Below are 14,755 nucleotides of genomic sequence, written 5' to 3' on the forward strand. Positions count from 1 at the left end.
TTCGGTGCGTAAAAGTGCCAATTCAGTGCGTAAAAGTGCCAATTCAGTGCGTAAAAGTGCCAATTCAGTGCGTAAACGTTGCCATTTAAGCGAACTTTTCTAACTATGTCTCAAAAAAAGAGGAATTGTTACTAACCAGACAGGGATAACAACAATTTTGCATATAGCTGTAGCCTAAATTGTAAAAGAAAATGAAATCTAATGTTATTTATGTGCAAAAAAAACCTTGTATAAACAGTTTTAAGATTCTTGCATTGTCAAATTATTTAGGAGGGGGAAACTTGGAGGAGTTTCTTTGGAAATCCAGTGGTAATTATTGTTTGGGGATTGTTTGGTAATAGTATGGCTGCAAGATTTAAACCCAAAAGTGTAAAAAAAAAGTGAAGTAATCTATTATTATACATTCAAACTAGAAAAATAACAAGGTGGCATCATGGAAGTAGACGCACATATGTTTTACTTCTCTTTACTTTCTCTTTATTGAACTTGTCTAATTTATTTATTGACTTTTTATAGCCTATATCATTTTTGTTTATTACTGGATGTACTATTTGTGCACCTATCTGTAAGTTCAAAACTAAATCTAGTCACATTGTAATTACTGACAACAACAGCGGATACCTTAGTACTATTTGCTAACACAGTATCATAAATTCATTTTTGGGTTTCAGATGCCATCGCAGCTCTCTATAAACCTATAATATTTCATTACATGCAGATTTTTTGTTGTAATAGAGCAAGTTCATGGGTCTAAAGTCTGAAATCGGTAAAAAACATGAAATATCCAGAAGGTAAATTTACAAAGTACAGCGTAATCGATAGAGACAACTGGCTCTTGCCCCATCTGAGAGTCTGACATGATCACAATCTAGAAAACCACCAGTGTGACCAATAAGATGAAGAGACAGATAAAAAAAAAACAAAAAAAAAAAAAAAACACCCTTTACATTTAGGTTTCCTGTTTTTTTCAATTGTGTCACAAAATCACACTTTGTTACCCACTTTATTATCATATATATATATAGTGTTGGGAGGGTGACTTTTAAATATATATTCCCCTGCAGATGACAGATGACATACCCCAAAATGTAGTTTGTAACGTAATCCATTATGTAATCCAAGTTACTTTAGGTGAGTAATGTAATCTGAATACTTTGGATTACTTGATTTGCTGTAGAGAAGCAAAGATGAGGAAATCGTAACATAAGAAGTTTTGTTTGCTAAAAGAAAATGAAAAGCCCAGACTTTACTGAACCAAATTAAAAATATTATTGATAGAAGAGGAGGAGACACAGTCCATACAGCAGGATTTAGTCCTGTTAAATCCTGTTAAATCCTGTTAGATCATTTTTTGGACCTGGTTTAGACCTGGTTTAGTCCTGGTTTAGACCTGGTTTAGATCCATTAATCCATTTATTTCAACAAAGTAACTGTAATCCAATTACCACTCACTGAAACAGTAGCTGTAACTGAATACAGTTACTCATAATTTGTACTCTGATTACGTAACTCTGGTACATGTAATCTGTTACTCCCCAACACTGCATATATAACATGTAAAAGTAAATATACAAGGCAAAGGATTGCTCCAGTATGAAGTTTATGTTTAGTTTAAGTGACGTACAGTAGAGCTGCTCGATTATGGAAAAAATTATTATCACGTTTATTTTGGTCAATATTGAAATCATGATTATTCAAACGATTATTTTTTAGTTACACAATGCATTTAGTCAGAAAAAAACAAAACACTTTGTTATTGGTAATTTACCCAAAACCTCCAAATGGAAAATAAATATAGGTTACAAATCTGAACCTTAGAGCAGTTTTGTGATGTATAAAACATAAAATAATGAGAACTTCGCACATCAGTTACTTGAGAAGGGTGCCGGAGCAGCCTGAGAACATAGAGCAAAAAATCCCGCACACCGTCCTACTTGCAATAATGTATAAAACATAAAATGAATAAAATATACTTTGAACATGAAACAAGGCAAAAAAACGTAAATGTGTCCAAAATAAACTCTATATCCAGCCGTTCTACAATCTCTATATTTAAAACATAAAATAAATAAACTTATTTATATAAAAATATCTTGAAATAAACTTTGTTAAGCTTTAAATCATTTCAACTTGATTATATGAGTTTGGAGATCGTTTGACACACAAATCGAAATCACGATCAAAACTCAATTCATTGCACATCTTTAACATACAATATAAGTCCTGGTCTCAGTCCCTGTCTCAGTCCTAGTCTCAGTCTTAGTATCAGTTCTGGTCTGGTCCCTGTCTCAGTCCCGGTCTCAGTCCCGGTCTCAGTCCCGGTCTCAGTCCCGGTCTCAGTCCTGGTCTCAGTTCCAGTCTCAGTCCTGGTCTGGTCCTTGTTTCAGTCCTGGATTAATCCTGGTTTAGTTCTGGTTTAGTCCTGGTTTAATCCTGGTTTAGTCCTGGTTTAATCCTGGTTTAGTTCTGGTTTAGTCCTGGTTTAATCCTGGTTTAGTCCTGGTTTAATCCTGGTTTAGTTCTGGTTTAGTCCTGGTTTAATCCTGGTTTAGTTCTGGTTTAGTCCTGGTTTAATCCTGGTTTAGTCCTGGTTTAATCCTGGTTTAGTTCTGGTTTAGTCCTGGTTTAATCCTGGTTTAGTCCTGGTTTAATCCTGGTTTAGTCCTGGTTTAATCCTGGTTTAGTTCTGGTTTAGTCCTGGTTTAGTCCTGGTTCAGTTCAGCATCACAGTTTAAGTCACGAAAATGGAAAATGGCTGTTATCTGTTTTTTACATTTTTCATTTAAACATAAAATCGAAAGCTGAAAAAAACGAATCGTTATCGTTTTTTTTCATTTTTGGTTTTGGAGACAAAGAAGAAAATAGTTGTTTTTTCGTTTTCTTATTTTTGGTTTTATTTTGATAAACAAATGAAAGAGTGATACACAGATTACTGCTGCTACTATCAGATCTACATTTGACGTAATCAAAGCAACTTATCAAAAGAGATTGTATTTAAATGGAACATGCAAAATAGATTTGTATAAGATTTGAACCTTGTTAGAATGGTGTTGTCTTCATCCCAGCTCACTCAAAGTTAAATCTTGATTGATTGATGACTCATTATGTCTGAGTAATCCTGTAATCCTGCACTGTCCTGGAGTCGAGGCTTCCTCTTCTCACCAGTCCCCCATCCTGTCCACATCCCTGAACATAAAAACCCAAACATCTTAGTGCTGCAGGTAGGATTCTAAAATGCCACGCAAAAATCAAATACACCTAAATTAAAAACTGCAAGATGCCACTATAAAGTTCTGCAGTTTTGAACAGGAAGTCAGTAGGTCTGTTTCTATTATTAACAGAGCTGGGTGTCATTAAGAAGTGGCCAATACAACACATATCTCCATACAGTGCACTTTTGGTTTGATACAATATATTTCAAATCGATTTGATATGGTCCCATAAAAAATAAAGGTTAAATGTTGACTGTGAAGTCTTTATTAAACCACTTGTTGTGCAAAGTGATTATGAAATACAAACATTGTAATCATCAGTGAAAATGTCAAATCCGTCTCATCAACGAGTTTCCTTCCTCTGAACAAAATAATTTAGTAAAGTATTTTTAAAAATACTCTCGGCGATATATCGATACTTAATACTGATATTTCTATATTTTTGCACACCCCAATTATTAAGATGTTTTAGATGAATATTTATATACAGCCAACTTCAATATTAAGAGTGAAAAGAAGCATTATATGTCTTCTTTAAGGAGTCAAGTGAAAATCTGAACGGTGAGATTTCAAAGGGTTAGAAGGGAGTTGGCAGAAGATTTAATCAGCAACTGAATAATTCAGCTGTTTTCTGTAATGAATGTAAAGAAGTTTGACTGGCCCATCAAAGACATATCATTATTCATTTATTGATTTACTCATTACTAAGTCAGTTTTTATTTATGTACTGCTTTTCCCAGACATATGTCACAAAGACACTTTACAGAGCATTATTCATTCCTTCACACTGTGGCTGTCATTGTGCCTAAAGACACAACAACAGTTTTTTAATGTTAATGTTTTTAGTGCCCCCTGTAGCACCTGATTTTCCCAGTGGTCTCCCATCCAGGTCCTCCCCAGACCCGACTGCTGAACTTCTGAGGTCTGCCAGGATCAGGCTTTGACAAGCCGGTATGGCCACATTACTAAAACATCTTTAAGTAGGTCATTGTATGCTCCAACCCAACCTAAACTCCAACTGTTGTTTTCTTTACTGTCTGTCTATAAGCTTTTGTCTCATGTACCAGTGTCTATGTAGAAGTGGAACTAAACACTTGAACTGCAGTTTCACTCCTTAACTGTGCACATGTGTTTTAATAACGTTATCTACTACAAACTATTTCCAAACTAAACAAACAAAAAACTAAAACATCTAAGTTTGTGCAGCATTCAGTGGCCACTGCAATTTCAAGTATTTGATGACAAAACAAAACAAATCATGCTGTTGATTCCAAGTGTAACCTTTTACTGCAACGTGATCAGAGATATGTTCAGTATTTAATAGTTTCTATTAACCACGTCATGCTAACGTGGATAAGTTAATGCACAGTAACGACATGTCAGAAAGACATTTTTAGTGAAGATTTATTATACATATTGATGCCAGTCTGCACAATGATATAGTCATATTACATTCAGATTTGATAGTACACCTTGTTCACATCACCTCAAAACTGGGACTAAACTGAGACTAAACCAGGACTTAAACTCTGACTCAACCAAGACTCAATCCAAGATCAAACAAAGTGTGAACCCATCCTAAAAGTCACAATTAGATTAACAACAAGTTTCAGAATATAAGTATTCACAGTGTCTTTGATTTGATTGATGATTTTGAGGAGTCAAAAATGTAATTATCTCATTAGTTTCTTCACAAACAAAACATGTTTAGTGTTTAAGAGAGAGTGAACTCCCAGGAGGATTCACTCTGCTTGTTTTAACTTGTGAAACTCCAAATCCAAAGGGCACCTCAGTCCTCGTGCAATGTCAAGGTCTGTCTTTGTCCAAACATGCTGCTTAGCTTTCTTTAACATTCTGGATATCTTAAATCTATAGTTTTGCATCTGTCACAGGTCATTTACCTTGTGGATCAATAAAGTCTAAGGCCATTTTCCAGACTTTTGTTCCTTTTGGGCTACTTTTTGGAGGTTTCTACCATGTTTGCTCATTAAAAACATGCCTGATGAGGTTCTCCCTGTTCAAACTCTCCTTATGTTAATGTGCACTTGATACTGTTGTCTATATAACTCATCCAGAATGTTTAAGTCACTAATATTGTATATGAGACTTGCTTTAGTCCATTTAGGTTCTGTTTGGTTCATGTTTGCTTCCTTTCTCCCTGCTAACATCGACGGCTTGTATTTCAGCCTCTTACGACATCTGAAAAATCTTTGTCCTTGGATGGCCTTTCCACATATGGTTTCCGTTCAAAACAAAGGAGCAATGTGCAGCGCATAATTCATTCTTCCACAGACATCTGGAACTGAAGCATATCTCCAAGTTTGTCAAACTGTATCAGAACTGTATCAGGGTCTTAACAAGGATCAGACCAGGAGTGTAACACGACTGCAAATACAGGTGCAAACTTGTTCAAATGACAGGACTTCAGCGGGGCTAAAACAGGACTAAATTTTGATTAAAATCAGGATTAAACTAAAGATTAAAGGTGAAGAAAAGCAATACTGTCTAGACCTGAAGTTCAGACTGAATAAGAGCCTGGATCAAGGTGAGTCTTGTGCAAAACTCTGGCTAGAATGATTATCACTACTGGGAGTGTGAGGCTGCACAGACTGTGTGCTCTGTGCTTTTCACAGATAACAGCAGGTTCACCTTGAGCACCTCTGGTCTGGAGAAGACGAGAACACTCTGCTGCCTGCAACATGGTTCATCGTGAGCGGATTGGTGGTGGGTCAGTGATGGTCTGGGGAGGCAGATCCATGAAGGGACGCATAGACCTACAGGCAAGAAAACATCAGTCTGACTGCCATTAGACATGCAGTAGGTCCTGGGTTCCTCCTGACGCCCGACACTGCCCGGCCTCATGTGGCAAGAGTCTGCAGGGACCTGGAGGATGAAGGTTGATGATTGGTACAAATGAATGGCCTTCACGATCACCTGACTTAAACCCGATAGAAGACGTCTGGGACACGATGTTTGGGTCCATGAGATGCCACCAGGTTGACCCTCTACCCTCAAACTGTACAGGAACTCAGCGCTGCCCTCACACAGATCTGGGAGAACATCCCACAAGACACCATCCATCGTCCCATTAGGATCGAGACACGGCATTGTCCAACATGAACACAAGCACGTGGGCCCACACAAGAGATTGAAAAGAATTTTGAGTTGCAGAAATTTAATTCTGTCAAAATGGAGAGAGAGAAAGAGGGAGAGAAAGTAAAGAAACTATTATTTTGTACTAAAAGTGACCTGACTTGGCTACAGACTGGACCAGGGACTTAGATAAAGCCTCTCTTGTTCAGATTATGTAACTGGACATCATCAGATCCTTGGAAGTCAAAGTAATTGGCAATTCTCTGATTTTCATTATTTGCCCTAAATTCCACTGAAGGCACGTGTTCTCATGTGCAGTTACATTTTTTGCTGTTTTATAGCTCTTTTCCTCTCACGCAGCGCACTCTTCTCAACAAAGTCTGAAGTGAAATCAGAGACACTGAACCAATGGTGTGAAAATTCATAGGCTTCTCTCTCTAATGCCAAAAGTTTTCAAATATACTAACGGAAATTCTTCTGCAAATGATATTATGGGAAAGTTGTATTTCTGCATAAATCTCATCCTCTCAGAGCCTCTGTTAATACAATCCATGGAAATATTAAAGATGCACTCTGTAACTTTTCTTTCACCCTCTTTTCTCTGTGGAGATGTTATTGCTTTGTTCAGAATGTTCCACAGTATGGCATTAAACTCATTTATTGCTATGGAGACAAGCAAATGATACCACCAGGCCAAGCTACAGGTCAGACCAGTTGAGAGACAATCTCACTCATCGTAAAAATGCAAGTTTTTCTGTATTTTGAGCAGTTAAAACACATCTTCAGCCAATGCAGAAAAGATTCGTTAAACTCTGTATTAATGCGACGTTTAACTCTGCTCTCAATGGGGACAAGTTAGAAAGTGTGCCTTTTAAGATTTACGAAAATAGACTTTTAAACTAGGTCAAATACAGGGAACAAATTTCCCAGTGGAGACAATAAATTTATCTTAACATTTGTCCATTCCATCGAACAAAACAATGCATTTCTGTAAACAAAAGTCATGATTTGGTTAAAATTTGATTAACTGCACAAGCTTAGACGACAGTATGATTTAAATCTCTACTGCTTTAATCATGAAACATTATAGTGAATGTATCAGTACACTGGAAAAAAACAATATCTAGGTAAGTTCAAATGATTTAAATTATAATGTTTTACTTTATTTGAGGAGATTCAACTTGACAAGTCAAATGTCAAGTCAAACGTGCCCTCGTGTACCAGTGTGCATCACAGGGCAGGTTCAACTTCCTAAACATCCTACCTGTCCATCACTTTGATTACCAAAACTCATTAATAACGACTTATGTAATTTTCAGTCAAATATGTGTTTAAACAACTAAGTCATTTTTAACATTCAAAAGTTATTATCAACATAAAAAATGCATCTGAGTTCTTCAAAAAACACTTTTAAATATGTCAATATGTTTTAATTTGCAGATATAGTATTAATATTCAAAGTTTTTCTATAGAATTCAAGTTCAACGGGGGGTCAACATACCATAATAGGATTCTGACCTCACCGCGGGGTTAAAATCTTATACCACACCAGAACAAAGAGAATGTTTGGTGAATTTTATCAAGAGAAAAGACGTTATTGTCCTTCTTCCTACAGGATTTGGGAAAAGCTTAATATACCTGTTAGCCCCGTTAGTGGTGCATTACATACGTCACGACAAAAATAGCAGGGATTGGTTAAATAAAAAAAGTACCCACCTAGCATTGAGCGAACAAATCCTAACACTGCAAGTTCAGACAGTTTGTACGAAGTGAAACCAACCAATGAATCAGGCTACAAAAATGACTTATCACTTAATAGTCCACTGGCAGATCATTTTACTCTTCAAGTGAATTTTACTCAAATCATGATAAAACTTTCTTAAAGGCTGTATAGAACATTTTTTAAGGGAAAAGAAATACAGCAACAGTTCTTTTTCAAATGTTGTGCATGCGTGACACCACCTTCCTCCTGCACAGCTCCCTCAGTAGAAACACCTCCTCCCGCCTCCTTACTCTAGAAATCACACTTGTTTACAGCCAGTGCGTGTTTAGAATTACTGTTGAAGTGACCTGTCTAGAAATAATTTAATGACCAACACATCAGTTTTTAGACCCTTTGTCTGCTTCAGTCAATCGCTGGAAGGAATCTCCAAGAATCACCTCAGTTTGTCTTCGCTCCTTTTCCCCTTCTCTTCTTCTTTCAGTGACCTCAAAAATTGACTTTCTTTTGTGGCAAACTGGTCGTGGATTCCCCTCCACCATCTCAACAAACTTTGTGCGAACTGCGAGGAAGCTGCAGTTTAAAAAAGCCTCTAAGGCTACGTTCCGATTTTTTTGTGAAATCTGATGTTTTCACAAGGTCATTCACATTTCCAATTAAATGCAACTTGTATGTGATCCCCTGTGTGAACGTTAAACGGCCCGAAAGTGTCCCGCATGTGCACTGGAGACACGACGACGTCAACTGCAGCGAGCGTCTCTGTGTTTACGGAAGTTGTCCAAACATGGACGCAGCATTGAGCACCTGGAGATTTTAAAGTTCCTCTCGTACCGGAGCCAGAACATGAACAACTTACTTGTTTTAAGGAGGAGATTGAGAAGGAGAAGGACGAGGTTTTTGGTCGTGGTGTTTTGTGGGACAGCGGCAGTGACGTCCGTTGAAACGAACGTGTGGATGTGGAGACGGAGCCAAGAGTGGTGAGTGGTGATGTGCTTCACTTCAGTAACACGGAGTTCATTAACAATTTTCACCTACTTCAGTGCAGAATAGTGACGTTTGTGTCTTGTTGATAACGTGTAGGTGGATGAATGCGCTTTGGCCGTTCACACTGAAGTCACATGTCAAAAGATCAGATATGTATCAGTTTCAGGAGCACATATCCAAGTGTCCTGGGTTGCATTTGAAAAAATCGGATCTGTGTCATTCAGACTGACATTAAAAGATCAGATACAGGAACATAGAGACAAAAAATCAGATTTGGGTCACTTCAGGCTGCAGTCTGAACACAGCCTAAGAATCACTCCATAAACCACATAATCCCCGTGCGCCACGAGTCAGTTACACTAGAAACATAGGGAGTTTCATTGACAACCTAACAGCCAATAGATAAAGAGGGAGCCTCTTTATCTGTTGGCTGATGTTTATCTGGCCTCACTACGTCCACAGTTGATAGATTTTCATTCAGTTTTTTTTTTCTTTTTTGGTCATCATAATTACAAGGCTCCTGCTTCTCTGTAATAGTATTTTAAACTTTCATTGACAATTTGAAACAAAAAAAAAAAAACAAAAATTCTCCATACAACCTTTAATTCAAGTCATTTGAACATGGCTAGATTTTGGTTTTAGCAGTATAGTGTTTAAATTTTACAAGCTACTTTGGAGTATCTCTCTGGGTAAATATATTTCTGTGGGTATAAAGCGCTTACCTAAGTTTGACTTGGCAGGGACGCGTGTTTACAGACAAGCGCCCGAAATGTATTTAAAGACGTTACTAAAGCCACACGTTGTAGGATTGGATAAAAAAAAGCAGGTGGTGCACATTCTACCACAAAAGTTGCGCAGTATCGTTAAACAGACAATTAAAACAACAATATTTCCTGGTAGTGTACGCTTCACTGAGAATGACAAAGACTGAGCAATAGGAAGAGTGCGGGGGACCTTGTTTGAGCATAGACCTGCATTAAATGGAAAAACAACTGTCTGGCACATTGTTACGACTTGTTATGGCAAAGTCCTATAAGTTCATTTCAGTTTGTGGTTGCAATTTTAAAAGACGTTGTCCTGACATGACTAAATTATCAGGTTACAATATTTGATTCAGATTATTGCAAACTTGATTTCTTCATTCCAGAGGCGTGGAGTCAGAATATTCTCACCACGTTAAAGTCCCAGTGGAGAATACAGCTTTCCTTAAGTTTAAAAATCAAACACTAGGGGTGAAACAATAACTGAAATATCATGATATCGTATCGTCAAAGTTCTCACAATAATATCGTGGACCATCACAATACTGTCCCACTGTTTGTGTCTCTCTCCTTCTGATGCAGAGAGACACATGTACGGACCTCTGTTAGGTCAAGCTACGCACAGCAACCTACATTCAGTTTGTCGATGAAAATAAACGTAATCAATGAACTTCTTAATGATCAATTATCGATTAATCGACTAATCATGCCCATCCGTAGTTGGAGGCTTAAGAGCGTGTCTAATAGCCCAGAAAATATGGTACTAGAACTTGACTTTCAACATGAAACTTCGGTTCCTGGTCTCTGATTTTATAAATTCAATTTCCCCCATAAAGTGCGATTTATGTCTTAAGTGAGACTTACATATGTTTTTTCTTCTTCATTATGCATTTTTTGGCTGGTGTGACTTATACCGCGGAGCCGAAAAATACACGGTGTTGGGGAGTAACAGATTACATGTACCAGAGTTAAGTAATCAGAGTACAAATTATGAGTAACTGTATTCAGTTACAGTTACTGTTTCAGTGAGTGGTAATTAAATTACAGTTACTTTGTTGAAATAAATGGATTACACAGAGGTATTTTCCTGTTTTCACATTTTGGGCTATATCCCTTTTTTTTTTTTTTTCTGTAATTCCACTTATTGCCAGACATTAAATCAGGTCGAAACCAGGTCTAAACCAGGTCTAAATTGGGACTAAACCAGGACTAAACCAGGACTAAAACCAGGTCTAAACCAGGTCTAAAACCAGATCTAAACCAGTATTAAACCAAGACTAAAACCAGGTCTAAACTATGTCTCAAACAGGATTTAACAGGAATAAACCATGCTGCACAGACCGTGTCTCCTCGTTTTCTATCAATAATATTTTTAATTTAGTTCAGTAAAGTCTGGGCTTTTTATTTTCTTTTATCAGACAAAACATATTGTGAAGATTTCCTCGTCTTTGCTTCTCTACAGCAAATCAAGTAATCCAAAGTATTCAGATCACTTTAAGTAATTTAATGGATTACGTTACAAACTACATTTTGGTGTGTGTAATCTGTAATCTGTAATCTGTAGGTGAATACATTTTAAAAGTAACCTTCCCAACACTGAAAATACAGTAGATACTAAATTATGTAAAAAGGAAATCATTGAACATTTCCTGAATAGTTTAAGAATGCTCTAGTCTGACTATCCCTATGAATATGACCAGGCTGTGTTTGAGTTGGAAATGATTGTCATTTCCTGGTAACAGTACACTCTTAAAAAAAAAAAAAGACATATTACAGACTGTACTGAATTCTTCATTGACTTGAAAATGTGAAAATGCGAGTGGAACAGTTTAGAGCAGAGTTTCCAATATGAGTTTGTTGTATGTTTTGTGTGCAACTTTACGGGGCACATGAGTTGTAGTGGAAAATGCCTGAAGGGTGAACATGAGGGAGAAATTTGCTGTTAACCTGGGAGGAGAACCTGGTAAATGATGTTGTTTACCTCATCTGAACTTTTATATTTAAAGCTTCTATAGATAAAAAGCACATAGCTACCATTTTGGATCAGGTTTTTTAATGTTTATTGCTTTTTTAAAAACTGTAGTACTTGATTTTCAAACCGTGAATGGAGAAAGGAAAGTTCTCAGCTCTCAAAAACCCGTATTCATGTGCATGCATGTGATTTTTTATTTTCAGTGAGACGTTACTGGTTTTCCTCAATGTGTACGCCTTAAAAAACATGCATTTGTACACTGGGGGTCGCCTCTCCACAGATCGGACCTGTTACTTGGCCTAGTGGCTTGGCAGACAGTGACAGTGCACCTATCCTCAAAACTGCTACTTCTAAATTGGTACCTTGTGTCCTGCCAGCTCGCACAGAGGTTATAGTTTATCCAGACACTATTGATTTAAACTCTTCCTTTTTGACCTATTTTTGACGATATGATGCAACGACCCTTTGGCACTTGCGTTACACAGATGCACATTTGCGTTTTAGATTTGAACTTGGGACCTAAAGGTTTGTGAAATACTAAGTGGAAAATGCAAATTCTAAATGACGTATTAACTTTGTATTTATTTTGTGAGGGTAAAGTACAGTTTGTCCAAAGGATCCAGGCCAAAATGAGTAATTTAAGGTTGACCTATTTAACTTTTGTAGTCGAAAGTACATAACATGTTTTCTTTGACTTTACTTTGTCTGAAATGTTCCAAGTAAAGTTAATTTTGAACAAGAAATGCTCAGGTTTATTGTCATACTGTGGAGTATTCCAGGGAAAGCAATAATATCTCCATGGTGTTGCAACACTAAAATTTTTCCCATGTGAGACTATTAAAAGTTCTCCTATTTAACGCAGGTAACCGACACCTAGGCCTGTAACGCTAACAGATTTTTGCTGGACGATTAACTGACCAATAATTTATTGCGATAAACGATAATATTGACATTTTGAGACCAGTTTCAATTGCAAATACACCCTTTCAAAGATCAGTAAACCTTACTTTCTAAAGAACATTTAACACAGGAACTGGAAGACAAACTAAAACAATAGGCCTAAATAAACACACTTGTTCACATAATAGAAACAGAACAGAACAGAAAGCCTTTATTGTCATTATACAAGAGTATAATGTAATTCAGAGCTGCTCCGTCAAAGTGCAAGAATTAATTAATTAATAAATAAAACAAATTAATAGTTCTCATTAAGGATGGTGACAGCTTTAGGGAAGAAGATGTTCCTGAGTCTGTTGGTCTGAGCTGGAATTGACCTGAAGCTCCTGCCAGAAGGCAACAGGTTGAACAGGTGGAATCCAGAGTGTGTATTGTCCTCAGTGACTTTCCTCGCTCTGCTGAGACAGGGGGAGTTGTATAATGTGGTTAAGGAAGGCAGAAGGCAGCCAATAATGTCCTGTGCAGTGTTGGTGACCCTCTGCAGACGCTTCATGTCAGCTTCTGTGCAGCTAGAAACACACTGTCACAGCAGAGGTCAGCAGGTGACCAATGGTGGAACGATAGAAGGTCACCAGCAGCTTGTGTTTAGTGGCTCCTTCTTGAGGAAGTGTAGCCGCTGCTGGGCTATTTAGACCAGTTCTAAATAAATAAATGAATAAATGAAAAGAATAATGTAGTCTTACTGACAGCAAGGACTTGTTCACAAAAATGCACTTGAATAAACCATCGCTGAACCAAATACAACCAAAGCAATAAATAAAATGGATTATTAAGTCTCTGTAACAAAATTGCCCTTAAAAGTGATTTTAGTCGTTGACTTACATTGGTATATAGTGTCTCGTCTCTCTGTTTCTGCTGCTGTTGCCTCATCATTTTGGTCATTTAAATGTTCATATTAACCCGTGACACAGGATGCTGTTTCACTATGATGGAGCTTCTGTCCTGTCTGGTGTTGTGTCGGTGTCTTGTGGGATTTCAGTGGATTTCGGGCTTTCCTGAGGGCGGGGCTAGTTGTGTCGATAGGGTTTGGGTTTATGCCGGCTGTTGGGGTTTGAGACATTTCTTCTCCTCATTTGCGCTCGCTGCATTTGACACACGTGGCTGTTGAGACGTGTCCCACTCACCAGTGTTGATTCGGCATCGTGACTTGTTTTGGCACTCGGCGATGAACTGTTTTGTCACTCTGACAGCGGCGCTTGTGTTGCGGCTTCACGTTTAACTGCACAGACAGCGGCGCTTTCTGCACTCAGGCTGCACACGCATCCGCTGCGATGATGAACACAGCGCACGTTGGTTCAAGCGTCATTACACTTGTTAAATGAGAGGAGTCAGAGAGCGATAGAAACCTAACATTCAGTCTCTTTGAGAGTGACAGAGAGAGGAAAACAAACAAGCTGCAAATAGAATTTATCGCGGCCAGAAAAGTTAGCGAGCTCGTTAAAAGTTATCATACGATTAATTGATTTATTGATTAGCGTTACAGGCCTACACACATAATACATACTAAATCTCAATCAAATCAATTAGCTAATCACAAAATGGCACAGTTATTTACGAAACATATTTTTATTTAGAAAAAAATATTAAATACGCTTTCTCTTGTTCAGAAATGCAGCCATTCAATAGCAGCTCTATCCTAATCGACTTGTTTGTGGCAATGCCCAAAATTAGAAGAATTAACATTGAGCTGGAAGTCCATGTCTATAGAATTTGCTGTCGTGTTGCAGATTTGTTGGTCTGGTTTATGGTTAATATTTCTGTAATTACTGGGTCTATCCATGTAAAACAAACTGACTCAAAGTTCTGTGTCTTCTCTATCAGCAAGTTGTCAGTTGAAAGGACTTCATACCATGAGTTTAAGATGGCAGGTTTGTGGAGCCCATTTCTAACAAATAATGATAAAAGACTCAACATTTGTGAATTGTAAATTTGGATATTTCTTCTAACACGCTCTATCTCCCATAGAGTTAAGTGCCCGCCCTTTGTCTGAAATTAAATTACATTACCAAATTTAACCGCAACCAGTTCAACAAAGAAGTGAAAGAAAAACAAATCA

At 37.5% G+C, this 14,755-nt stretch overlaps 1 protein-coding gene across 1 annotated transcript in view; it reads left to right on the top strand.

Annotated features, from left to right (window-relative positions):
• The window catches only part of LOC110164268 (uncharacterized oxidoreductase YjmC-like), a 34,316-nt gene that overhangs the window by 599 nt on the left and 18,962 nt on the right, over positions 1-14,755 (top strand). The gene's annotated exons all lie outside the window — the stretch shown is intronic.

Source organism: Boleophthalmus pectinirostris, unplaced genomic scaffold (assembly GCF_026225935.1).
Source record: "Boleophthalmus pectinirostris isolate CB_2022bp ecotype Guang Dong unplaced genomic scaffold, ASM2622593v1 HiC_scaffold_2, whole genome shotgun sequence".
In the NCBI taxonomy this organism is placed as follows: Eukaryota; Metazoa; Chordata; class Actinopteri; order Gobiiformes; family Gobiidae; genus Boleophthalmus; species Boleophthalmus pectinirostris.